The following is a 27895-nucleotide window of genomic DNA, read 5'->3' on the forward strand; positions in this document are numbered from 1 at the left end:
TTTTTTATTTAAGGCAGGGACAGGAGGGAAGGGGCAGAGGAAGAAAGAGAAAGAATCTTAAGAAGACTCCATGCTCAGCATGAAGCCCAATGCAGGGCTTGATCCCGTGACCCTGGGATCATGATCTGAGCTGAAATCAAGAGTTGGACACTCAACCGACTGAGCTACCTTCATATAATTTCTGATAGTTAATGGAAAATGCATACACAGAATGTGCAAGCATAATGATAGGGTAAAATGATCAAATGGTAACTTGAAATAACAAGTGTTAGAGAAGATGTGGAGAAAAGGGAATCCCCAGGTACTCTTGGTGAGAATGTAAATTGGTGCAGCCACTGTAGAAAATGGAGGCTCCTCAAAAAATTAAAAATAGAAACACTATGTGATCCCTCGATTCAACTACTGAGTATTTACCCAAAGAAAATGAAAATACCAATTCAAAAAGTTATATGTCTTTCTGTGTTTATTGCAGCATTATTTATAATAGCCAAGATATAGAAACCCAAATATCTATCCATACATAAATGGATAAATAACATGTGGTATATATAATTTTATAAATATATATATAATTGAATATTACTCAGCCATAAAAAAGAATAAAATCTTGCCATTTGTAACAAACTGGATGGACCTAGAGCATATTATGCTAAGTGAAATAAGTCAGAAACAGAGACAAATACATATGATTTTACTTATATGTGAAAAACAAACAAACAAAAAAGCAAAAACAGACCCATAAATACAGAGAACAAACTGGTGGCAAGGGGTTTGGCAGAATGGGTAAAATGGAGAAAGGGAATGGGAGGTACAGGCTTCCAGGAAAAAAAATAGTAACTTTTCTTTGAAAGTCATTTATTAAACATAATTTTGTTTCAGGGAACTTTCTAAAAAATTAGTACATCTTTACTTATTCAATATAACAACGCTGTGACTTATTGTTATTGTTATTCTCACTTTCCTCATGAGGAAAACTTTTCACACATCTAACAGAGTTTTCAAATGTGCTCAAGGTCACAAGACTAACAACAGAGGTAGAATTTAAACCCAGGTATGACCCAGGGCAGAATCCATACTGTATTCTGTCTCTCCTAGAGCTGACATCCATCACACATTTCCACGAGCCCAGTAAAATGCATTTTCTGCATGCTAGCTAACATCGATGCACAAAGAGCTACTAGTCCTGAAAATGTGTCTAACCCATCATCTTTTACACATCTGATATCTTTAGCCATGAGGTGAGCTGAAGCAAGCCTACTTTGATTGACATGATAAAGTTTTGATCCCAAAGGGCAATTCAGGGCATTTAATAAAAAAGTGGGGTGGGAGTTACAGAGAGAACATGTTCAGGGAGCTATAGAAATACCCCCACTTGTCACTAGGAGAAACAGAGGAAGTCTTGTCAGTCTTTTGCACTTTTATGCATCCCTGCTGTCTGCTGATCTTCCCTTAGTGGTTCTATTAAAGGAAAACAACAACTCTTATTTCATTTTCTGTGGACACCATAGACCCACTAAAGGCTTACTCTACCTTTGGAAACCTAGTGACAAAGGACCAGTCACAGTGTAGGAGACTGAATGCCAGAGACTGGAGGGATGTCCATTTGCTGACTACAAACCCACAAAAACATATGCATAGGTTCTAGAATCTTCCCTTGGCTCATGTTTTTATTTTTCTCTGTTGTCTCTGAGAATGGCAGCTACCTTCTAATACCCAGGGCAGTGCATTCTTGAGAATGTCTCCTCACAACTGGCCTGGCTGAAATGAAAGGAGACCACTTGGCCATAAGGATCCCTCCTCCTCAATTCTACCCCCCTCAGCATCAGTGGGTTCCAATCTTCCAGCACATCCATACTGTCCCAGTTTCTTCTGTTGAAAGAGAAACACTTCTCTTATCAGTTAATTTATCACTAAAACATCAGAGATTCAAATTCCCTCCCCTCTCCTTCCCACTCATCTCCCTCAGGTAGTACTTGAATTTTAAAAAAGGGCAAAGCTTGACACAAGGGAATCATTATGGCAGAGGAGTGGTATTTGGGAAGGGGAGGCCTTCCTGGTGATCCATTCCATTCACAAACATGGCCATTCCCTCGTGTGGCTATGTGTGTCACCTAAGCCTCACTTAGGCTGGAAGGATTTCAGAATTATTTGATCTTCAGAATTTACAGTTGAAGACTCCAGATAAATCTACTAGAAATGAGTTCTACTGATCTAGTTCTTAGCCTAAGGGCATATACATGCTAGTGACTCCTTCCACCCACCTCTTACTTCTATGCCCTTCCTTTGCTTTTGCAGAGATACACACTATACAAAATGTTCTTGGAAATCTAATATGCATTTTCTGCTCTCAAAGAGGCAGCAATGGGTAGCAACAAAGTGTTACAAGACAATAAATAATTAAGGACAAGATAAGAAGTGTGTGTGATAAGAAGCGCCCACAGAGTTCAGGTGGGGCTAGAAGACCCCAGTGGCCTAGCATAACAACAAAAGCTTTCTATATGAGCATGGACAGGAATATGTCTTGAATTTGAATAAGTGCAAAAGGGGCAGGTAGGCATGATGGACAGTATACAATGTGGCCACTGTATTTTGTTCCTTTATGCATATGCAGCTCCTCCCACAAAGAGGAAGAGCCTATTGCCCCCCTTGACCTGGGCAGACCTTGTGATCTGCTCTAACCAATAGAATGAAATGGGAATGACATTTTGAGACTTCTGGCTGCACAAGGCTTCAAAGGACTAGCAGCTTCTACTTCTTCCCTTATGGAACCCAGCTGCTGTCCTGCAGGGAGGTCCTCACTGGGCTACTGAATGATACACAACCACACAAAGAGATGTCCTTGAAGATAAGAGGCCATCCTGGTGGTTCCAGGTGAATAAGCCTAGCTGACCTTCCATGGAGGAGAAGTGCCTAGCAGATCCTGCCCCAATTTCTAACTCATGGAATTGTGAAAAATAACAAATTATTGTAGTTTTAAGGCACTAAGTTCTAGAGTGGTTGGTTAAATGCTGACAAAAAAGAGGAGTATACCCGTGATGGGATACTTTCCCCATGAAAGGATGGCACAAATAAAAGGAGAATAAATGCTCATGGTATTTGGGGAGCACTAAAACAAGTAAACCACCCTGGCTGGGGCAGGCATTTCAGATTAGCAACTGGAAGAACAGATTGATAAACTGAGTCCAGATAACTTCAATGTAGGAAGGGGAGCTTCAAGACTATTCATCAATGCTTTCTGTAGCAGATGTGGTCAGTGTCCTATCAGTAGACCTTTGCCCTTAAACTTCAGTGCCTACCAGCTCAATATCCAACCACCAGCATATGCGGTACATTGCCTGAGTACTTCCTTTGGTCCCTAAAGCCTACTTTGCCTATGAAACAGGCCAGACATGCTGAGGAAATACTGCCCATGAAAAGTAATCCTCAGCTAATGATTGATGGGAGTTGGTGTATAAATACTTTGGCTCAGGTGGACTTATTCTAAGGCAGATGTTCTATACCATTTCTCAAAGTTGCCTCCATAGAATTAAATCCCAGTTACCCACAATGGTAATTTGCTTTAAAGTGCACTTTAATGGCTGCCTGCATTTTCCTGTCTGTCAACCCCACTCCTCAACTGGCATTTCCTCAGATCACTTCCCAATAAACTGCTTGCTTTGGGGGAAACCCAAACTAAGATACTTTCACTTTACAGTTAAGAAAAATAAAGCCTGGGCCCCCTAGGTGGCTCAGTGGGTTAAGCAACCAACTCTTGATTTTGGCTTGGGTTATGATCTCACAGTTTGTGGGTTTGAACACCACGTCAGACTCTGTGCTGTCAGCGTGGAACCTGCTTGGGAGTCTCTCTCTCCCTCTCTCTGCCCCTCTCCCACTTGTACTCTATCTCTCTCTCAAAAATCAATAAATAAGCACTTAAAAAAAGTAGAAAGAAAAAGAAAGCCAGGATGTAGATTACTTTGGGTAAGTGCTGTAACAAAGTGAACCAAATATGCAGTTTTTCAAACAAAATAGACATTTATTTCCCTCCATATAACAGTTCAGGGTGAAAGTGCAGACTCTGATCTAGGGAGTCATTTTGTGAACCCAGGTCTTTGGGCGAGTTTTGTCATCCTCCAGGTCATTGGGCGAGTTTTGTCATCCTCCATATGTGGCTTCCATTAGCATCATTCCAGCCAGTAAGAAGGAACAGGAAGGTGCAAGTATGAGATGACAATTACTCCCATCACTTCTGCTTGCATTCCACTGGTGAAAACTTAGTCACAAGAGTTTACACAACTGCAAGGGAGGCTGGGAAATGTAGTCCAACTGGGCATCCATGTGCCTAGCAAGAAGAGAATAAATTGGTGAGAAGTGGCAGACAGGATCCCTGACACAGGGAGATTAGGTGATTGCCCAAGTGTCTACAGCCAGTTAGTGGACAGATAGAACTATAAGCCTTCTGCCCACCATTTATTTCCTTCTGACCCCAACATTGATTCCAACCAGACTGTGGCAGGTCTCAAATATCATGCTTATGAGTCCGGTATTCTGCAGGATCCATCTGCTTTCCTCACAGAGTCAGCAAAGCAGAGTAAGTCCTTGGAACCCCTCTTAAATTCAGTCTACACTAGGATGCTGGATTGAACTTTCTGGCCAAAGCCAATGGCCCAGGGAGTCCACAGTCCCCACTATCCATGACCGTCTTCTTTAAGCAGAGCCAGCTAGACTTACACTTAACCCATGTAGCCCCTTGGTACATATTTTAAAAATAATAATAATAACAGCCTTCTCCCTCAACTTTAATTTACTGTCATACCACAGAGCAGTGTCTGAAAATCCATACACATCCATAGTGACAATGGTGTTGAATGGTGCACCTGGAGTTAGGTGAAACTCAACCTGTGGATTGTAATCATGACTCCTGGTGGGAGTGGAGGGAAAAAACCATGGGGCAGGCTGACGTCCACAATGATCAGAGACATTTTGCAGTCATCTCTGAGGAATCTGGACTTGTTTCTGTGGCTTGCAATTATCCATAGGCTGATAAGTATTGAAGCTCTTTCCTTTTAAACCCAGTATCAGAACCCAGCATAGCTTATTTAAATATTAAAATAGAAGAAAATGAGAGGAGACAGGTTTATCTAAGTGAATTCTGTTCCTAACTTTTACAAGCTAACCTATATTTTTCAAACTCAGTTTTTCAATAGATTTGGGTTTGAGCTGGCCACATATGTAAAAATCACTTTCTTTAAAGAGCAATAAGAATCATTCATTCTTTCAAATAATTGCAAAAATTTGTTTATTGGGAGAATTTCTTTAATGGCTCTGCACTGTTCTTTTCCTTCAAATTAAAAAAAAGTCTTTTATCCTTGAAGAAGATAGCACTTTTTAAAATCATTATTCTGCTCCTTGTCTATTCTGTAACTTTTCACAAGAGAGAAGGCTTATTTCTTTTATAATTAGGTTGGAAATGACAGGGTATGTGTTGTTAAATTACTGAATATCACCTAATACTGTATTTCCAATATTTTTACTGCAAGTGTACATGAGTAGCAGTTACCTTTGATTTGAACTCTACAAAATAAAGTGATACTCTAGATTTTTTTCACCAACAGTTTCCAGTTATGTTCAGCAAACCTCCCTCCAAATGCAGATCTCAGTCTCATTTAGGAAACTGCTGAAAATATGTGTCTAATCACCAAGAAGCCAAGCATTTATCAGGATAATCCTTCCAAACTCATCAACTTTAATGGTATCCAGACGGCTTTTCTGGAGAGGGCTCATTAGTTTAAAATAAAGGAAAGAAAAGAAAAGAAAGAAAAATACCCGCAAAATTTCAATGTACTATGGCTTGACTTACATAGTCAAAATATAATCAGAGTCCCCATATTCTTGTTTAATAGCCATTTTCTGCCCATATACTGCCTTGAAAAATAGTCAAACAAATGTAAAAAAAGATAAATATCAAGCATAAACAAACTAACGCCATAGGGGATAGGTTGTGTGCATAAAAATGAGTAACATCAGAGCTGCAGATTAAGAAACTGAATATGTTGGTGTTTAGAATGGTTCCCAATTGAATTGATAATGTTCCATTTAAGAAAAGAAATGTTTTCAAATCACTCTGCTGACTGCAAGTCTGAATCAAAGTCAGAAATTAATAAAAAGATGCAGACAGAGACCCCTAATCATAAATAACAGAGACGATTTGTATGCTTTTAAAACCTGCAAGGCACGGGGGCGGGGTGGGGGGGGGCACCTAATGAAATGCAAGAAGAAAATGTTAAAAAATAGAAATGAATGTGCTTGGTTGAAATGCTATTGTATTCTTGTGATACAATGACTTATTTTCTGGAAAAGTAATTCTTCAATTGAGCCAGGCAAACATTGTATTCATTGTAAAGTATATTTAGACCTATAGTCTGAAGAGCTTGCTTGTATTTAAAGCTCAGTGCTACCCCAGGCTCATTAGAGTACAAGGACAGAGCTCGATCATATTACTGCTTAGACACTACTCAGAACTTCAGGGTAGTTTTCAGTGGTTTCAAGTACTTAGATTGTTAGCAGTGTAGGAAACAGAAAAAAATACTGAATGGGTGAGGTGTATACATCAAACATGTAAGAATGTATAGACAAAGATAAGCATCCCAGTTGAACATCCTGTTATAGTGAAGTCAGTGCAGAACAATTCCAGGGTAAACACAGACTCATAGTCAAAAGAGCTGCAATGCACAGGTTGCAAAATTAGAGCGGTCTGAGTCTCATTCAAGATCAAATGGTTCTTTTCTAGACTTAATATCAGGAACAGCGTTCTGCTATGGGTGGCAGAAAGATATAGGAACATAATCACAGCTATGAAATCTTCAGTATAGAACAGGAAAAGCAAGGGAAACGTGTCTAAATTCAGGTCTGTTTTGACAACAGTATGGCATCATTGTGCAAAGTGTTTCCTTCCAAACTGTGGCCAACTCAACCTTTAGGTGACATACTTGTGCTTTGTGGGAAGTTGCTATCAGGATGGGGGTGGGAGGCACTGGCTGGGGGTGAAGGTAGGAAGGAGGAACTGTGGTCAGGAGGAAGAATGGGGAGAAGTCAGGTAAGGACTATAGGCAGCCAAAATAATTCACCCCTGCTTTTTGGTAATTCAGTTTGTCTTTTATGTATTTATTTTTGGAATAAATAATACGCATGTAGGGAAACAATGAAAGGTACAAGAGGCAATCCAGTGAAAAGCTGATCTCCTCTCACCCACCTACCACATTCCCCTTCCAGTAGATATTTGCATACATAAGTGTAGTCAGTCAATTTCAATCCAGACATTAAAGAAAGCAGCCCCCTATTTCACCCCCCCCCCAACACCCAAGTCTTCTTCCTTCAGGCAGTTCTTCACTCAGTACCCCTCCCCAGCAGGTCTATTAATCTCAGGGTATTTGATACACGACCTGCCGACACCGTGATGACCCAGGCGTTTTTTGTTTTTTTTTTAAGGGGTAGGGTTATTACTTAATGATAATGACTTATCCTACACATTGTCGTCTGCTGATGTTTAAAAGATAAGAAGACATTTGTCTGAGCGGGCGCCTGAGGCCCTCGGAGGACGCTGGGAGACCCTGCCAAAGCGTTTCCAAACTGAATAGTCATTGGGTTGCCAGATAATTCAGAAACTATTTGTATGAGCTGTTTATCAAATTATTAACCGCACAGATGTTGTTTGGCTGAAGAGCAGCTGAATCCCCTCTCTGGCAGCCGCGGAGACAAAGGTCTCCAGGAATAATTGGAGATGTGCATGGAATATTAAATTAATTTACTGCTCTTAATTCTTATGCAAATTCTGACCTCCGATGGCGCCTATCAATTACCCCGCGCGCAGTGAAAGCGAAGGCGACAGTTTCTTTTCTTCTCTTTGCTTTTTTTTTTTTTTTAAGGAACTCGAAAAAGGAAATATTTGCAATAAGCAGGCGGTAGGAGCACCGCGTAACTGGAATTATTTAATTGAATCTCCAAGTTTTCAGGGATGTCCGTAGAGGATAAAACCCCAGGACCCAGGGGAGAAGGCGGGAGGGGTGCGGAGCGCGGAGGAATTTGTTGGTTTGACTGTACACCTGCGGAAGGAGGAAAACTGCAGCAATGAGCAGGGACCCGGATAGCTAATAATATATTGGCCTGCAGGCGGTTACCGGCCTTAGTGATCCTGAGAGCTGAGCGTTAGCGCCGGGCCCCTTAGTGGCAGGTGATTAGGTCTAAACAGCGAGCGGTTGGCAAACCCGGGTCCAGATTTGGAAGCGCCTTTGCGCTGCTTTCCTCGACCGCAACCTGTAAGGTCTTCTGTGCTCGGGATTCCCTTTACTTATTTTTTAAGTGTTTTAACCTGTCTTTACAAACACCCCTCTCCCTCCCCCCCAAAAATTATTCTTTATTTGAACACACACACACACACACACACACACACACACACACCGCTGCGCGCGCAAGTTCAACTCCTATGGAAATCCCGGGTAGGCCGAAATGCGATTTAATTGTCTCTTGCGTGGAGAGTGACACCCTCTCTTTTCTCAGAATTAAGCAAACGTCCAGGCTTTGTCTGCGCTTGTGGCTTAAACTCTGTGCGGTTTCTACGCCCCAGTGGTGGGTTGTAAAACTGGGGTCTCCGAGTCTTTCATCATCCTTTTAATAAGGAAAACCAAATCGGGCGCATAATGTCATCAGCCCCGGCTCGACCTCGCCGGGACCTCGGCAGCCCGATGATGTAGCCAGCGGCCCCCGGCGCAGTCACGACGCGCCGCCTTTCAGCTCCTCACGGCCCCCACAAAAGCCAGACAACAATATCAATTAATCATGCAGCCGGCAAACAAGGAGATTTATCCCGCGACAAACAGCCCCACCGAGAGCCGCTGAATGGGTATGATTAGCATGTGAAAAGGCGAGCAAAACTCCGCGGTTCAACAGCTAAAGAGCAATTTGATGGGGCTGGGATGGGGAAATTACTTGATTAGCGTCCATCGGAGGAGAGCACGGTAACTGCCCCTCGGCCGGGAATCCGACAAGGGAACAAAACGCGCTGGTAAACTAGGCGACGTGGAAGGAGAGGAAGCGAGGGAGGGTGGCGCGGGGGTCCGCGCTGCCTAGAGGAGATCAGGGATGGGGGCGGGAATAGTGAGCAAAGGGGAGGACGCCCTAGCCAAAGCCAAAGCCCGAAGCCAAAGACTACGGGAGCTGCGACAACTGGTTCTCGCCGCCCTCACCTCGGGCTCCCAGGCCGGGACAGGGCGGACACAAAGCTCCCACCCAGTGCTGGAGGCCGATTTTGAACGCGCTGCCCCGGCCCTGGTCTGAGAGAGAAAGAGGTGCGTGCGGAGGGAAAGGCCCACCCTCGAGGTCCTGAGAGCCCCCTTTGGGAACCCCAGGGGCGCAACTAGTCGCGGCAGCAGCCTCTGCCTGCTCCAGGGCTCCGGCCCCGGGTCAGTATCGCGAGGGCAGAGGCGCGGTGGTTCCACAGAGGTAGCTCTGTGGTTCCATTCTTGCCTGCTGAGAAGATTGGAGTCGGTCAAGACGTGTTTTCTGGCTCCTCCGAATTTGATCACCCTTTCCCTGCCTCGTCGAAAAGTGGCCGCGTTTGGGCTTGGCGTTTGGCAAGAAAAGGGTTCCTTGCTTGCGCCCCCACGGGGAAGCGAAGGCAAGTTGGGAGAGAACGCCCTGAGTGCGGGGGGGCTGGGGCAGAGAGGGGAGCTGGGTGGGGACGCCAGGGCCTTGAGGTAGGGACCTGGATGGAGCACGCGCTGGGACTCTTCGTAGGCTCTGGTGGGCAGCCCAAGGCCTGCCTTGGATCTAGAGGCGCAGGGCCAGAGCCGGCTGCGTGGGAAACTGCGCATCGCAGCCTCTTCCCAGGCCCGGAAGGCAGCTTCAAAGGCCCAGGCGCACAACTTGGTCCAGAGTTTGGTTTGGGCACCCACACTTGATGCTCGCGGACTGCGCTTTTATTTGCTGGGGGAAATGAGTGAAGGGGGAAAACGCTAAGGCGCAGCGCGGCTCAGGGTCCGCAGGGCAAGGCCAAGTGGAAGGTGTAGGCACTCTCAGAGCCCCATCACTCCATCTAGGGCGGGCATCCGCGCCTTTTCCTCAACCCCCGACATTGCCCCGGCACTGAAGTCTGCGCCAAACCCAGCAAAAGAAATTTAGTTTCTCACTCGACGCACCTGCAACCTTCCTTCTGGACTCATGTCCACAAACTCTTGCTCCCTGGCTCCTCCCAGTGCCAGGGAAGAGAAAACGCTCCCACCCAGTCCCCAAAGGCCCAGACTAACTCCCTCTGGGGCTCGCGATCCAACTCATGCCTCGAATTGGGGTGCACATATGAGTCCCAGGATGCGGCCTTCAATTTACCTGAGGGAGTCTAATTCGGCCTTCGTGAAGTACATTAACACAAATGTAATAAAAGACTGCAAAGGGCAGATTCGCCAAGGCCCCGTTGGTTTTAAATTCACCCATCCCCTTAGCACGAATGAAACAAGCACCAAGGAATCAAATCTTGTTTTACATAAAAGTGAGGGGGGATGGATCGCCCCCATCGAGCTGAACAATTGTCACTCAGTTGAACAGAGTGTCTATTAAACCTCAGCTCGTGACCAATTTTAAAAAGCTTAATTCTTTCTGAAATGTCCCTGGCGGCGGGTGTGCAGCGAACTCTCCCTTTCTCCTTCGCCCGCTTTCTGTCCCTCTGGACTCCTTACTGAAGCCACAGTGAGGCTCTCTTCTCTTTCCGTCCCAACTCGGACCCCGAGAGCCACAGCTCCCGATTTGGCGCAGGTACTGAGGTCAGAGTGTGTCGCGGCGGCCGGCAGGTCTGGAGAGTGCACGGGTAAGCCGGGCGCGGCGGCAGTGTCACGCTCCAGGTGGGAACCCATGACCCGAGAACCTGCGGAGTGCACAGCCCAACTGCGAACCCCAGACCCCCCGGCTGTCTGCCAGCGTCAAAGCCCTGCTGGCACCTCGGCGGCACCCAAGCAAATCCGTGCCTTTCGCACCCGCCCATCTCTCTCTGCTCATCCCTAACTCGCGGTGTATTCCGAAGCACTTTCTCAGAGCGGCTAGGGCTGTGCATTTTAATCCCAAATCCAGGTGGATAAACCATCGCTAAATTGGAGGGCGGAGGGGGAGGTGGAAGGAAATCGGGTGGCTAAATGCCTTTGCCTGCAGGGTAGCAGAGCTGTTCCCACCAATAGCGACAGCTCAGGGCTGGCTTTGTAGTTATTTTTACAAGTTCTTCCCGGTGCCCATCATATTGCCCTGAAAAAGCAGAAGAGGCCGCCGCAATTTATTCCAATGGGCGGTTTTTAAGAAGCTGGCAATTTGAACCGGCTGGGTGTTATTTAGTGCAATATGAAATCAAATGATCCTATTTCTCAAATAACAGTGTCTGTGAGGAGAAGTGAATCCTCTGAAAGGGTAATTGTCTGCTGATAGTGTTTCCCATTATACCCGATCTTGGCCTAAATGGTGTTCGGCAGCAGGCTGAGAGCGAGGGGTGAAATCAATGCGCGAACTCGCCCTCGGGAGACAGGGAAAAGGCACTAGCGCTCAGTCCCGGCAGGTTGAGTGAACAATGCCACCCAATGCGCCGCCGGTTTCGACGTCATTTTGCAGATGTCCGACATCATTAAACAGGAGTGATCTTGTGGATGAAAGAAAACTAACTTTTCCTCCTTTTGCAACTTTGGGAGTCGTTAGAAATTGGATATGGCCATCTCTCTCACGGTATCCTGGCGCCGTTTAGTCCGACTACAGATGGACAATAATCTGGGAAAGAAAACCTAGCTTGGCGCCCGTCATCACAACACATTAATATGAACGCGGGGGTCCCTCCTTCCAAGGACACACTTCTGTCTAGGACTTTCCCAGTCCCATTTCTGGAACCCAGATTTAATTCCGGGGAAAGGTATTGCGTCCACGAGGCGTCTGTTATTCACACAGTAAATGGTACCTTTTGGAGGAAGAAGTTGGCCCCGTCCTTTCAAATTGTCCTCCGTGGGCCCAGCCACTGTTTTGGGTGGAAACCAGATAAAGGGATGCAGCTTGTATCAGACAGAAGCACGGAGGAGGAGCAAACTTCAGGAATGTTTTAAGAACAGGGACATAAGCAGCCTTCCATAATCTCCCGTCTGGCTTTGGGGCGTGTCAGTATGCTGGGGTCCAGTGCCAGCATGCACACTGGTGATGTCCGGGGCTACCTCTCTGCAGAATTATTCCCAGATACGGAGGCGGTCGCAGGCAGCATCCTTGCCTATGAAACCCTTTTACTTAGTACTCAGGCACCTTGAGGGGGCTGCCTCCTCCTTAGAACCTGTGGGCCTGGACAGAGTGGAGTTCGACCGGAACAAAGCCACCCGGGGTAAAGGCGCTTCCAAGGACACACGCAGGCCAAGAGTGAGAGAAGGTTTCTGGGTGTGTTTTCTCCACCCCACCCCACCGCACCTTCAAACTTTTTTTCCTAAGGAGCATTTTGTGTGTTTTGAATATCCTGGGTTTGCAGGTACAGCTTACCTACACCCTCTGGTAATTTGAGGTATGTCGGGCTAAGCCTCCTAGAACAAATTTGTGGTTTGTTTCTGCTCTAGCTAGGCAGGTCCATTTTCATAGTCTCTCTGGATGTTTTGAATATATATATATATATATATATATATATATATATATATATATATAGTCTCCCCCAGTACTGTGACCTTTGTTTACGCCAAGCAGGCGGGAATCACCACCACCACCACCACCACCACCACCACCACCCTCCGCGCTTGGCGCTACTTCCAAATTTTTAAAAAAGCCAAAGAAAAGGGTGGTGATTCCTGCATATCCGAGGAACCCGACCTGGGAAGCTTCTATCCCTTCCTAGCAGGGAGCATCTGCCACCGCACCTCGGAGGGACGTTCTGCCATCGCACCTGGAGCCCAAAACACCCGACACCAGACGCGCCATTCCTGGAGCTCTTTCGGGCCTCTAGTTGACGATCAGCAGGCAGCCTGGGTTCAGCCTGCAGCATCGCCTCTAGCATTCATTGCCTGGCTGAAAATCCAGCCAGTACCCATCCTCTTGCCAGGCCCGGAGCAGAGCTTGGACACCCCACCCTCGGGAGCCCTGATCGGGCGTTTTCATTTCTCACCCTCCTGCTCCGCGTCTGAACAGCCCCAGGTGGTTTCCTAGGGTCTTCTGATGACATCCTCGCCTCTCGAGGGCCTGCCCTCCCTGTGATGAACGTGAAGCCCTCCGATGAGACCACGAAGACGCGACGCTCCCTCTGGCCCACCGAAGGGCTTCTCAGGTTCCCCCTCCAATACTGCCGTCCTCCGCGCAGAGTAGGGGCTCTGCATTGCAGCAAAGGCAGCCGTCTACATCTCGCGCGCAGGAGCTGAGCCAGGGCTGTGCAGGGCTGCGCCAGGGCTGCGGGGACTGTGCGGGCAGTCGGCCCCTTTACCCACGGGGGCCCACGCGGGGCGTTCGCCTCGAAACCTGAGCTCACACTTCCAGAGGAAGGGATGGCCACGCCTGAGCCTGCCGACCAGTCTTTAAGGAGAAGGGAGTGACAGTAAGGAGTCCCTCCAGTAACCTCAAAGGGGCTTAGATAGGATTCCCGCGCCTCCTCCCCAATAAATCAAGCTGGGAACCCCAGAGACTGTCAGCGTCTGTCCGCTTTCCAGAGGCTTCAGGCTTTTGCGTGGTTTTATACTCCCTCTCTCCTTCCGGACGTACCCTAGGCTGGCTTGGACTCCGCGTTGCACTGGACAGGGCTGGGTCCGCGGCTGGGGAGGAGAAGGGGCTTTGGGGGCTCAACCCGGCCGCCACCCCTTGCCTGCAGAGAAACCCTCTCCAAGTCCAGGCGCATGGGGTGGGGGCCGGGCGGAGACCCAGCCGGACCAGGCCGCGCGCCCCCTCTTCCAGGGGTTTCGGGGTCCCAGAGGGACAGGGGATTTCAGAAAGAGATCTTCCCTTTGAAGCCATTGCCCGGCCCCTCCGCGCCTTTGCCAAGGAACAGCCGGCCGCTCACCCACCTCTTCCGCTCAGACCCACGCTGCCTGGTGCCAGCACCTCCCCCTTCGGCTCTTCGAGTCACCTTTCCCCCCACCTCAAACCCCTACCCCGCCGCCCTCCCCTCCCGCGGCCCACTGACCTTGGGAAGGCGCGGACCCGCCGCTTGCCGAGCCTGCCAGGCACTGAGCGAAGGAAGAGCGCGGTCCGCACTCAGAGGAGACCCGGAGGCTTGGCGGCGTCGGCCCTGACGGGCGAGGGAGCTCAGAGCTCCCCTCCCCCACGCCTTATAATTTAATCACACGCGATATTAAATTATCAAGTCGCTCATTAATCGTCATGCGAGGTACTGGGACTCAGCACGCCGCTGCGTGTTTTGACAGCCCAGACCCGTTCGCGGGGTCGGGGTGTGTCTGGGTTTGGGGGGTGGGGGTGGGGGTGTCGAAGCCCTCGCGAGGAACGCTGCGAGCCCCACGCGGGCTGATGGGGTCTCTTGCCTGGAAAAAGATTAGGAAAGCACAGGCTGGGCTTACAGCCTAGCCTAGCCTAGCCTAGAGTTTGGTCGAGGGTTTGTCAAAAGCCCAAAGGCATCTCTCAGGGCCCCTTTTCTTAATGTTTGGATTTTGATCAAGATGATTAAGACAGCCAGCAGCGGATCAATCAGCAGCATCTTAATTTGTAGTTTTTCTGGAGGGTGAATTTGACCCGAATCTGTGCATCTTCATTACCTAGCTTGGACGGTGTGAAATTAATGCGTTTGAAATACAGATGAAATCATATCACTGAAGTCATTTCAAAGGACAACTTCCCCCCCAGTTCAAAAGGGCTTTCTTACCTTTGCATACTGTAGATGTCAAGAAAGGAAAATAAAGGTGTTTTTTTTTTCAATTCAATCCTTAAATTGAGGCTTTCTTTTTAAAACTAATCTATGCGTTTCACTCTAAAGTCTTAGAAACTGATTTTATTTTCTAGTTTTTTTCCCTTTCCCTCTATTAGATGGATATTTTTAAATGAATACACCAATTGAATGAAAGTTCGTAGGATTTGATTCCATACAATGAAGAAGCAAGTGCTCATAAAAAGTTGTTTTAGTGACACAAAGAAGGCTAATTAGTTCTCAGTGTTCAGGATCTAACACAACAGCAGAAAATAAACAAAAGAGCATCCGCTGCCCTGGAGGGGGTAATGTAGATATGAATCTGTCAACCAACATATTTTTTTAATATTCAGTTTGAAATTAGTCTTTAAGGGAAATGTAATTCCGAAATTAAGTCTTTTCTCACCTTAGCAGAAGCCAAGGTTAGGTGTAGCAAGAGGCCAGTTCCTGTAGGAAATAACTGTGGATTCAGTCAAGTTGGAAAGTAAAGTTTTCTAAACAAACTGTAGACCAAATCAAATTATTTCCCTTTAAAAATATAACATAAAAATATATGTCAAATGAAAGTAAATTCCAAATCCTTAGAACCTAAATCACATTTTACCTTCTCAACCAGTAAAGTGTGATCGATTTAGTAAGCAAATAAATAGATACATCCTGACCCTGTGGTTACATTTTATCACAGAAAATTATCAATATTATTACTGGTGTCCAAGACCATTCTTGAGATATCCTGTCTCCTATTAATCTGTTGTCTGTATTTTTCAACCCTACTCACTAGCACACAAAGAGATAGGTATCAAAAACCCAAGGCGCGCGCGCACACACACACACACACACACACACACCAAGAACTAGGTGAATTTCATAAATCCTAAAGAAGCTAGTGAGTGGGGGCGGGGGGGAGCTATAAGACATAGATTTTTCTTTTTTAAATAAACCAATGGAAAAAAAAAATCTTATCCAGGCCATTCATGCCTATGTATGCTCTGCAATGATAGAACATTTGTTGTCTGGTCAGAGAGATCACTTTCCATTCCAGGAGCCCTTTCTTGTTAAAGTAGGCCACTGGCAACTCTCTGCTAAAAATTATATCTGAAGACTTATTTTTAAAACCAGAGACTTTCAGGGCACAGTCTACAGACTTTATGGCTCAATCTGACTTTCGCTCAGGTCATGATCTCACGCTTGTGAATTCAAGACGCATGTTGGGTTCTGTGCTGACAGCTCAGAGATTGGAGCCCACTTTGGATTCTGTGTCTCCCTCTCTATGCAACCCTCCCCCCCATCCCCCCTTCACCACCACTCATGCTCTGTCTCTCTCCCTCAAAAATAAATAAACATTAATTAAAAAAAAAAAAAAAAAACACCCAGAGGGGCGCCTGGGTGGCTCAGTCGGTTAAGCGTCCGACTTCAGCTCAGGTCACGATCTCACGGTCTGCGGGTTCAAGCCCCGCGTCAGGCTCTGGGCTGATGGCTCAGAGCCTGGAGCCTGCTTCCGATTCTGTGTCTCCCTCTCTCTCTGCCCCTCCCCCGTTCATGCTCTGTCTCTCTCTGTCCCCAAAATAAATAAACATCAAAAAAAATTAAAAAAAAAAAAACAAAAACACCCAGAGACTTTCAATATAACCTGATCATCCAAACAGTGTGGAATGATGGACTAGGCAATTATGTACTTCTGAAATGTAGAATGTGGATCAAGTCTACATGAGAAGGTTGCAAGAAAATTTAAAACACAATATTTTGTTGACCCAAAAGACTCCACCAAAAAACTGTTAGAATTGATTCATGAATTCGGCAAAGTTGCAGGATATAAAATCAACGCACAGAAATCTGTTGCATTCCTATACACCAACAATGAAGCAACAGAAAGAGAAATCAAGGAATTGATCCCACTTACAGTTGCACAAAAAAACCATAAAATACCTAGGAATAAATCTAACCAAAGAGGTGAAAAAGCCATACACTGAAAACCATAGAAAGCTGATGAAAGAAATTGAAGAAGATACAAAGAAATGGAAAAAGATACCATGCTCCTGGATAAGAAGAACAAATATTGTTAAAATGTCAATACTACCCAAAGCAATCTACATATTCAATGCAATCCCTATCAAAATAACACCAGCATTCTTCACAGAGCTAGAACAAATCCTAAAATTTGTATGGAACCAGAAAAGACCCTGAATAGCCAAAGCAATCTTGAAAAAGAAAACCAAAGCAGGAGGCATCACAATCCCAGACTTCAAGATATACTACAAAGCTGTAATCATCAAGACAGTATGGTACTGGCACAAGAACAGACACTCACATCAATGGAACAGAATAGAGAACCCAGAAATGGACCCACAAATGTATGGCCAACTAATCTTTGACAAAGCAGGAAAGAATAGCCAATGGAATAAAGACAGTCTCTTCAGCAAGTGGTGCTGGGAAAACTGGACAGTGACATGCAGAAGAATGAACCTGGACCACTTTCTTACACCAGACACAAAAATAAACTCAAAATGGATGCAAGACCTCAATGTAAGACAGGAAGCCATCAAAATCCTCAAGGAGAAAGCAGGTAAAAAGCTCTTTGATCTTGCCCGCAGCAACTTCTTACCCAACACGTCTCTGGAGAAAGGGAAACAAAAGCAAAAATGAACTATTGGGACCTCATCAAAATAAAAATCTTCTGCACAGCGAAGGAAACAATCAGCAAAACTAAAAGGCATCCAACGGAATGGGAGAGGATATTTGAAAATGACACATCAGATAAAGTGTTAGTATCCAAAATCTATAAAGAACTTACCAAACTCAACACCCAAAAACCAAATAATCCACTGAAGAAATGGGCAAAAGACACGAATAGACACTTCTCCAAAGAAGACATCCAGATGGGCAACGGACACATGAAAAAATTCTCAATGTCACTCATCATCAGGGAAGTACAAATCAAAACCACAATGAGATACCACCTCGCACCTGTCAGAATGGCTAACATTAACAACTCAGGCAACAACAGATGTTGGCAAGGATGCGGAGAAAGAGGATCTCTTTTGCATTGTTGGTGGAAATGCAAGCTGGTGAAACCACACTGAAAAACAGTATGGAGGTTCCTCAAAAAATTAAAAATAGAACTACCCTACGACCCAGCAATTGCCCTACTAGGGATTTATCCACAGGATACAGGTGTGCTGTTTCAAAGGGACACATGCACCCCCATGTTTATAGCAGCACTATCAATAATAGCCAAAGTATGGAAAGAGCCCAAATGTCCATCAATGGATGAATGGATAAAGAAGATGTGGTATATATATATACAATGGGTTACTCGGCAATCAAAAAGAATGAAATCTTGCCATTTGCAACTACGTGGACGGAATTGGAGGATATTATGCTAAGTGAAATTAGTCAGAGAAAGACAAAAATCATATGATTTCACTCATATGAGGACTTTAAGAGACAAAACAGATGAACATAAGGGAAAGGAAACAAAAATAATATAAAAACAGGGAGGAGGACAAAACAGAAGAGACTCTTAAATATGGAGAACAAACTGAGGGTTACTGGAGGGGTTGTGGGAGGGGGGGATGGGGTAAATGGGTAAGAGGCACTAAGGAATCTACTCCTGAAATCATTGTTTCAGTATATGCTAACTAATTTGGATGTAGATTTTTAAAAATAAAAAAGAAAATTTAAAAAAAGAAAAAAACCCAATATTTTGTTGAATGAACCATTAAAATTTAGAAAAAATAAATTGTTCCATTCATTTGCCTGTTTTTCTTCCAGTTAACCACTTTTGCAATCATCTGACTCTCGCAGGAATGCTATGATTGTGGAATGGGAATTTAGTCTTTCCAGTTCATGCTTGGGGAAATTACACAATTTATTCATGATGCAGAATAATAAGCAAGAACCCAGATTCCTTGACTCCTAGTCCAGTGCTCTTTCCAACCAACATCTGCTTAGTATAGCTAATATGTACTTCAAATTTTTCTCTTTTATAAGCCCTTCCCCCATCACTCAATAAAGTCAAGCACTTGATTATTCTGAAACTTTCAGAATGTAACAAATATGGGAAGTACTCTTGACTGGGGTGGCGGGGGTTAGCTTAGCCTCTAGTTTTAGCTCTGACTTTGGACACATTAGTCTATAACTTCAGTTGGGTTCTCCCATAAACTGACCTTGAGACAAAGATTTGAGAGCAAGTAAATTTTTCAGGAGGTGATCTCAGGAAGCAATATAGTAGGGGGATGAGGGAAGAGAAACAGTGAAAGGAAGGCAGTAATAAAGAGTGAATTATCAAGCAAGTTACCATTGTCTGCAACTGGAACTTAATCCTGCTAGAGGAGCTCTGGGAAGCAAGGGAATTGTATCCAACTCTTGTCAATTATTGGCTGGGAACTATAGGAGGTGAGTGTTAATTCCACACAGCTGCAAACCTGTCCCACAAGAAGCACAGCAGACCCTGGTCACCAGAGAAAGCTCTGAGGCACAGGATTGCAGGTGCTGGTAGTTTGGATGGCTGGCCAGTGTACATGGAAAAGGTGAGTGCCATTATATTTTCCAAAAATGTCCACAACTAAATCTCCCAGCCCATATGTTCTGTAGTGTGGCCTTGCCACTCTTCCATAAAAGGATGGAATCTATTTTTCCACCCTCTTGAGTCTGAGTGAGCTCCATGACTGCTTTGACCAATAGAACATAGTACATACCAATAGAACACTGTACCAGCTCCAGGCATAGGTCTTAACTGGCCTAGCAGCCTCCATTTCCTATTTCTTGGAATGCTGGCTCCTAGGACACTCCCTTCAGAATTCAGCCCTCTTGCTGAGAGAATTCCAAATCAATGGAGAGGGATAATAAGTTTGGCATGGTCAAGAGCCCTAGCTGAGCTTCCAGCTGATGACCGGCTCAAATCACCAGCCATGGGAATGACTCATCTTGGACATCACACCCAATTGAGTCTTCAGAAGACATCTGACTATACCCCTATGAGAGGCCATGTGATAGTTTTATGTGTCAACTTGGCTAGGCTATAGTATTCAGTTATTTAATCTAACACCAATCTAGATTTTACTGTGAAGGTATTTTGTAGATGTAGTTAACATCAAAAATCAGTTGACATTAAATAAGGAGATTACCCTCAAATATGTGGGTGGGTCTCATCCAATCATGAAGGCCTTAAGAAAAAAAACTAAGGTTAAGAGAAGAAATTCTGCCTCACGACTGTAGGAGTTGCCTACACCAACTCCTGCCCAAGCAGGATTTCAAAAAAAGATTTCAAAAAGTATATATGTATATAATTTAATATATAACATATAAATTATATTATAAATTGCATAATATAATTATTAATTTACATTTCTTTATATTATCAATATATAATTATGATTATATATTATTATAGTTATTATCTTGATATAGCATATAATTATATAATACAATTTAAACAATAATTATATAATTAAGATGATAACTATAATTATGTATATTTATATTAATGTGTAAAATAATTATATAAATATTATATACATTATATAAATTATAAACCAAATGTATACATAAATATATGATATATAAGTATTTATATATTATATAAATGGTTCTGTTTCCTTGGAGGACACTGGTATAGACTGTAAACAAGAACCATCCAGCTGATTCCAATCTAATCAACCCACAGAACCATGAAAGATAATAAAAAATCATTTATCTGAGGGCCTGGGTGGCTCAGTCCATTAAGTGGTTAAGCGTCCAACTTCCTCTCAGGTCATGATCTCGCAGTTTGTGAGTTCAAGGCCCTTGTCAGGCTCTGTGCTGACAGCTCTGAGACTGGAGCCTCCTTCAGATTATGTGTCTCCCTCACTCTCTCTGCCCCTCCCCTACTCATGCTCGCTCCCTCTTTCTCTCTCTCAAAAATATAAACATTAAAAAAATAATTTATCATGCAAACAAGAAATAATCAGAACAGGAACTGACACTGTCTACTATATTCTATATTCTGCTTCTCTGGGTCTCAGTTTCATCATTTCTACAGTGAATATCTTCTAGATTTATCATTGAGATCTTTTCAAAATTTCTTGTTCTCAAAATCCCAAGACTTATTAGTGAGATGGAATATTTTGCTGTTGTTAAATTGATAACACATAATTTGTTAATACTGAGGCAAAGAAAATAATAAACAATTAAAAATGAAATAATATGGACCAACTATTGAACTATAAAAATTGTAGGACCTAAAGAGGTTATGGAATTAAATAGTTGGTAAGTTAAGGTGAAAGAAGCTTTATTTCACTTTCTCTATAAAGTTGCTCAAATAAACCTTAAATATTTCTGTGATTTCATGATGAGGGAGCTCTTATCTAATGCTTCTGTAAAACACAGTGGCAATCAACTATGTCTATAGGCATTCTACAGAACAAGAAGTAATCACTTTTTTCTTTTTATTTAATTTTTTTTAATTTACATCCAAATTAGTTGGCATATAGTGTAACAATGATTTCAGGAGTTGATTCCTTAATGCCTCTTACCCATTTAGCCCACTCCCTCTCCCACAACCCCTTCAGTAAACCTCTGTTTGTTCTCCACATTTAAGAGTCTCTTATGTTTTGTCCCCCTCCCTGTTTTTATATTATTTTTGTTTCCCTTCCCTTATGTTCATCTGTTCTGTGTCTTAAAGTCCAAAAGGAAATCATTTTTGTCAATGATGTGGCCAAAATGTTCTAGAGACATAGTTGAATATCTTAATGGAAATAACGTGAGGTCCAATATTCTACTCTTGGAATGCCAGGGGCATTTTCTGAGATTTGGGACGTCATGGGAACTCCTTGCATTTTTCTTCTACTGCGATAGCATACTATTCTTTCCCCTTCTATCCTTTTATTGCCCAAAGATAATGATGTCACAATTTCCAACATGTTCCAACATGTTAGAGAATCCGCTTTGAAATACTCAAGGAAGCTTTAAGAGGTAAGTAATTTATAGAATGGTGGAGAAGGAATCTCATGTGGTGTTGAAAATGGGAAAGTGACAGAGAACCTTGACTTTGACATTAGGGCTTTCTGACAGTCTTAGTTTCTCTACACACCTTTAAGCAACCAGTTGGCCTGAGGCCCTCTTTTTATTTCACATTGTCACTTCTAGACCACTGAATTATTTCATCCCCTCTCCTTTTTATTTAAAATTCATTTCATTGATTTACAGTTTCTTCTTGGTGATGTAGAGAGCTGAAAAGAGTGCTATTCCCAATCTTACAAAAACAAGAGCCAGAAAATCCGCAAGTATATAATCAGCAAGAAAAAAAAAGTCACTTTCTTGAATGCACTGGAGTTGCCACTGTCACAAGACAACAAACTGGCCCAAGACTTAGGCTCAGGGTGAAACCTGCTTGTGCTCAATCCCCTCCTACCTTCCAGCTTCTGAGTGTATCCACTGACTTCTTCAACTCAAATCACGAGGAGGCAGTTGAACCATTTCTTTTTAAGCAAGGTAGTAGGTTACTGCAGCCCTGTAATAAATCTAGAAATCAGTCTTGTTCTGGATAGTCTAGGTCCTTTGCATGTCCATATGAATTTTAGAGTCAGCTTATCAATTTCTACCAAAAAGCCTGGTAGGGGGCACCTAGGTGGCTCAGTCAAGCATCCAACTCTTGATCTTGGCTCAGGTCTTGATCTCAGGGTCATGAGTTTAGGCCCCACATTGGGCTCTGTGTTGGGTGTGAAGCCTACTTAAAAAAAAAAAAAAGCCTTCTGGGATTTTGATTGGAAATCCATTGAATCTATAGATCAGTTTGGGGAGAACTGACATCTTAACAAAGTTGAGTCTCCTGACCCAGAGTTCCCTCCATTTATTTAGATCTTTTTTAATTTCTTTCAACAATATTCACAGTTTTCACTGTATAAAACTTCCACATCTTTTGAAAGATTTATCCCTAAGTATTTCAATTTGTATGCTATTATAAATAGTATTTTTTAAAATTTCATTGTTTTCTGCTGGTATATAGAAACATGGATTTTTAAAAAATATTGATATTTTCTCCTACAGCCTTAATAACCTCATTTATTAGTTCTCAGCAGGCCATTCTGAAGGGGAGTCAGACATAGCCTGGTGTCCCCACTCACCTTTAGCCAGCTTAGAGGACATTTGTCACATAGATGACCATGGGTTGGTTGACCTCTATTTCTCTATCTGCTGTGGAATCTTGAACAATCTCTGAGCCTCATGATAATAATGCTTACTTTGCCATACTACATTAGGATTGGTGGGATCATGTATGTTAAAGGCCTACCCAGGGCAAACACTTAGCATGCTTGATATTCTAAACACCATATAGTAATTTCGTTTGCACCTTCACATGCTAAGCACCCTTTAGGCCCAGAATTAAGTGCTCAGAAAGCCCTACCATGAAGTACTCCATTAAGGGGCCAAACGCTAAATTCCTAGCTAATGTACATGCTACTTCCAAACACAACAAACTCTGTTCAAATCCATTTTCCCTTATTCCCCCCAGAAGCAACCTTCACAGTTTCTGTATAGCCAAGGACATCCTGCATCTCTCTGCCTGAGGATGTTCTTTGGTCCTGGAGCTGCATGGACAATTGGAAACACCAGGAGCAATCTTCCATCAGCGAGTGATGAGAGTAGGTAGATAATAAAAACCCTACTTTCACATCCCTAAATCAGGATGTTTCTGTTCTTTGCTACAAAGTCGCCTAGATGTCACAGTTGAATTGAGAATAGTTTCCCACAGTGGTGACCCACTCATTAAGGCATGTTATGTCTGCTTCCTTCCCTTTCATGTCTTACTTTCCCTCTCTGTCAACCACTTCCTGGGATCACACCTTACATGAACCAATTGTGCCAAACAACAACAAAACAAAACAAAACAAAACAAAACAAAACACCTTGTCTTGAGATCTGCCTTTGGGACTTGAATTAAGTCAGGTCACTTGACAAATGATCAAGCCAGTAGCAGAGCTAGAGTTAGAACTCAGGTCTTCTGGCTCTAGATTGTGTGCTTTAGTCTTACTGAATATGAGAGTATACACTTGAAATAATGATGATACAACATTGAGATGCATGTACTTGGATACTAATGGTGCAGTACTGACTCTGCCCCACTTGTCTCCTAAGGCTAGTAATAGATCTACAAAGTAATAGATCTGACTCTATGTGGTTTCAGGCAGCAACAAAAATGGCTAATGATTGAAGGAGGGGCTCAGGTGCAGGTCACTAAAACCAAGAAGGGATAATTTCTCTAAGAAAATGGAGTAGAAGTGGTGTGTGGGGTATTAAAAAAATCTAATGAAAACTGGGGAGAGAGACCTTAAAGTGGTAGAGCATATCTGTAAGTATAACTTAACAATGCAAGTTTTAAAAACACCAGAGTTTTCAGTCAGCAGCATTTCTGAGATCATGCTTTCATAAGCATGATACATGTATACATTTGATGAATGACCCACTCGTAGTGCTACAATGGGGTGGCCCAGTGGTGCACCAGAAAGATACCTATCTCTATAACATTATAAAGCCAATTTTTTAAAGTGAATAGTTACTGCATTAAGTGTCACCACTGTCAATATCATTGTATATTAAATAAAAACAGGTCCATTGAGTGGGGACTCATTAAGTTGCTTCATGTAATATTTGTAAAATGAAACATTGTATGGCTATTTAAAAAGAATGGGATGGATCTATAGCTCTCCATATCCTAATATAGAAAGATCACCAAGATAGCTTTAGCAAAAATGCAAGATGCTGAAGTGTGTAAAGAATAATACCATTTATATTTTAAATGCTATAATAGCTAGCTTCATAGATAAAAATATATAGATATACATATAGACTCAGGAAATCTAATTTAAAAAGTGGTAACTGGTTGCCTTTGGGGAAAGAAGCACAGAGGCTCTGGTGGCAGGGACATTTTCACTGTACATCTTCTCAGTTGAATTTTGCATGACATATTGCTTTAAAAATAATGAAATATATGACAGCTCTTTTGGAAGCTGGCCACTGTAGAACAAAGCTAAACCATTAAATGGTTCAAGACCATGTGGAAAGAAAGGTCCAGCCAATAGCTACACCAGAGCTCAGATATGAGTGAAGCTGTCTTGGACATTCCAGTCTCAGCTGAGCTCCTGATTGAATGCAGCCTAATATGCAACCTACATCACCCAGCTGAGCCCAGCCAAGTCACAGATTCGTGGGTAATAATAAGTCATTTTTCTTTGAAAACACTAAAATGCACACACACACACACACACACAGAGAGAGAGAGAGAGAGAGAGAGAAGAGAAATATATGAGAGGCAAAAAAAAAAAAAAAAAGAAGAAGAAGAAAATGTTGCGTAAAAAAGGGTGACTTTTCCAAAGAAGAATTCTAAGGTAAATATAAGACACCTTTTAGCTCACTTTCATTGCTGCTAAATAATAGCAAGTTGTTAAGTGCGTGCACAACATCAGTCATGGTATGAGAGTATCCTACAATAGGGATCCAGTGATAACAGTGGAAAGTACATATATTTAAGACCTCAGCAATCTCCTTAACCCCTGAGCCTCGATGAAATAGTAATGATAACACACATTTTACAGAGCTCTTGTGAGGCTTGGAGAGGATTCCCACAGATGATTCTATGGCTAGAAGATAGAGGGCATGTAATAGTCATTAGCTTCTTCAATCACTGCTCTTCATCTCAGCTGTATCAGTTATCTGATGCTGCATAACAAATAATACCAAAACAATGGCTTAAAATAACAAGGATCATTTAGTATCTCACGGTTTCTGTGGATTAGAATTCAACAAAAGCTTGGTTGCTCAGTTCTCTCTTGAGTTCTCTCACAAGGTTATAGTCAGATGTTGGCTAGAGCTATAGTCATCAGGAGGTTAGATCGGGCTAGAGGATCCACTCCCACTCACATAAATGGCCATTAAGTTGGTACTGGCTTTTAGCAAGAAGCCTCAGTTACTCTCCTAATGACCCCTTCCTAAGGACTGCTTAGGTGTCCTCACAAAGAGAGCCATCCTTGGATGTTATCACCATCACATGAGTTAGCCTCTATTCAATGTGGAAGAAGGCATGAACTCCTGGTGGAAAGGAACATTGAGGGGCTGCTATTGGTTGAATTGTGTTCCCCCAAAAATACATATGTTGAAGCCCTAACCCCTAGCACTTCAAATGTGACTTTATTTGGAGATAGGCACTTTAAAAAGATAATTAAACTAGGGGTCCTGGGTGGTTCAGTTGGTTAAGTGTCCAACTTCAGCTCAGGTCATGATCTCATAGTTCATGAGTTTGAGCTCCACATCAGGCTCTGTGCTGACAGCTCAGAGCCTGGAACCTGCTTTGGATGGTGTCTCCATCTCTCTCTTTCCCTTCCCTGCATGCGCTCTGTCTCTCTGTCTGTCTCTCTCTCTCAAAAAATATAAATAAATATTTTAAAAAGAGGTAATTAAATTAAAATGAGGTCACTAGTGTGGGACTAATCCAATATAACTGATGTTCTAATAAAATGAGATTAGGACATGGGCAAGTACAGAGGGAAAACCACATGAAGACACTTGGGAGAAGGTGGCCAGCTGCAAGACAAGGAGAGAGGCCTCAGAAGAAATCAACCCTGCTGAAACCTTGGTCTTGGACTTTCAGCCTCCAGAACTTTGAGATAATAAATATCTCTCGTTTAAGCCATCCGTCTGTGGTACTTTGTTATGGCAGCCCCAGCAAACAAAGGCAAGGGTCATTATGGAAGCTAACCTCCATATTGACCATCCTATCACATTTGAAAAATAATGGCTTCTTCAAATGTCCATTGACTGATGAATGGATAAAGAAGATGTGGTATATATACATAAAGTGGAATATTACTTGGCAATTGAAAAGAATGGAATCTTGCCATTTGCAACTACATGGATGGAACTAGAGTGTATTATGCTAAGCGAAATAAGTCAGAGAAAGACATGATTTCACTCATATGTGGAGTTTAAGAAACAAAACAGATGAACATATGGGAAAGGAAGCAAAAATAAGATAAAAATAGAGAGGGAGGCAAACCATAAGAGACTCTTAAATACAGAGAAAAAACTGAGGGTTGCTGGAGGGGTGTTGGGTGGGGGATGGGCTAAATGGGCAAGGGGCATTAAGGAGGACACTTGTTGGGATGAGCACTGGGTGTTATATGTAAGTGATGAATCATGAAATTCTATTCCTGAGATCATTATTACATTTTATGTTAACTAACTTGGATTTATATTTTAAAACATTTTTAAATAAATTAATAAAATGTATTAAAAGTCAAATAAAAATAGGGGTGCCTGGGTGGCTCAGTCGGTTGAGCGACCGACTTCAGCTCAGGTCATGATCTCACAGTTTGTGAGTTCCAGCCCCGTGTCAGGCTCTGTGCTGATAGCTCAGAGCCTGGATCCTGCTTTGGATTCTGTGTCTCCCTCTCTCTCTGCCTCTCCCCCACTCATGCTCTGTCCCTCTCTCAGAAATAAATAAGCATTAAAAAATTTTTAAAAAATAAATAAAAGTCAAATAAAAATAAAAATAAAAAATAATGGCTTCTTCAGACACAAGGCTATGTACTATATTTATATGAAATTTCCAGAATAGGCAAATCAGTAGAGACCAAAAGTAGACTAGCAGTTGTTAGGTACTAGAGGTCCAGGGGAATGAAGAGAACTGCTAATGGTTATAGGGTTTCCTCTGGGGGTGATAAAAATATTCTGTAATTACAGAGCAGTGATGTTTACATAACTTTGAGAATATACTAAAAACCACTGAATTGTATGGTTTAAAGAGGTGAATTTTATAATATGTGAACTATACTGCAATTTTTAAAAATGCTTCTTGTTGCTGCTTCTGCCCATCAGTTGGTATTTGGGGATAGTCTTCTTGCTGGGTTTTAGTCCTGCAGCTAAGCTAAAGAACACCAAAGAAATATATGCCAGTCTTCCTCCCTGCAGAAGACTTACAATTAAGTTGTGATAATGAAACATGGTTTTAAAATATTCCCAATGTATTATTTAAATAGCTGCCAAGGTTCCAGG

The 27895-nt window shown here is 43.1% G+C and overlaps 1 long non-coding RNA gene across 1 annotated transcript; it reads right to left on the bottom strand.

Annotated features, from left to right (window-relative positions):
- Window positions 1-3989: 3989 nt before the first annotated feature.
- LOC109274661 (uncharacterized) lies at window positions 3990-14338 on the bottom strand. The gene is made up of 2 exons (XR_002083768.2): window positions 14135-14338; window positions 3990-4321 (listed from the first exon to the last, which is right to left on the bottom strand). It is a non-coding gene; the product is annotated as an uncharacterized LOC109274661 (long non-coding RNA).
- Between the last annotated feature and the right edge of the window lie 13557 nt (window positions 14339-27895).

Source organism: Panthera pardus, unplaced genomic scaffold (genome assembly GCF_024362965.1).
Source record: "Panthera pardus isolate Hobbes unplaced genomic scaffold, ASM2436296v1 HiC_scaffold_25, whole genome shotgun sequence".
In the NCBI taxonomy this organism is placed as follows: domain Eukaryota; kingdom Metazoa; phylum Chordata; class Mammalia; order Carnivora; family Felidae; genus Panthera; species Panthera pardus.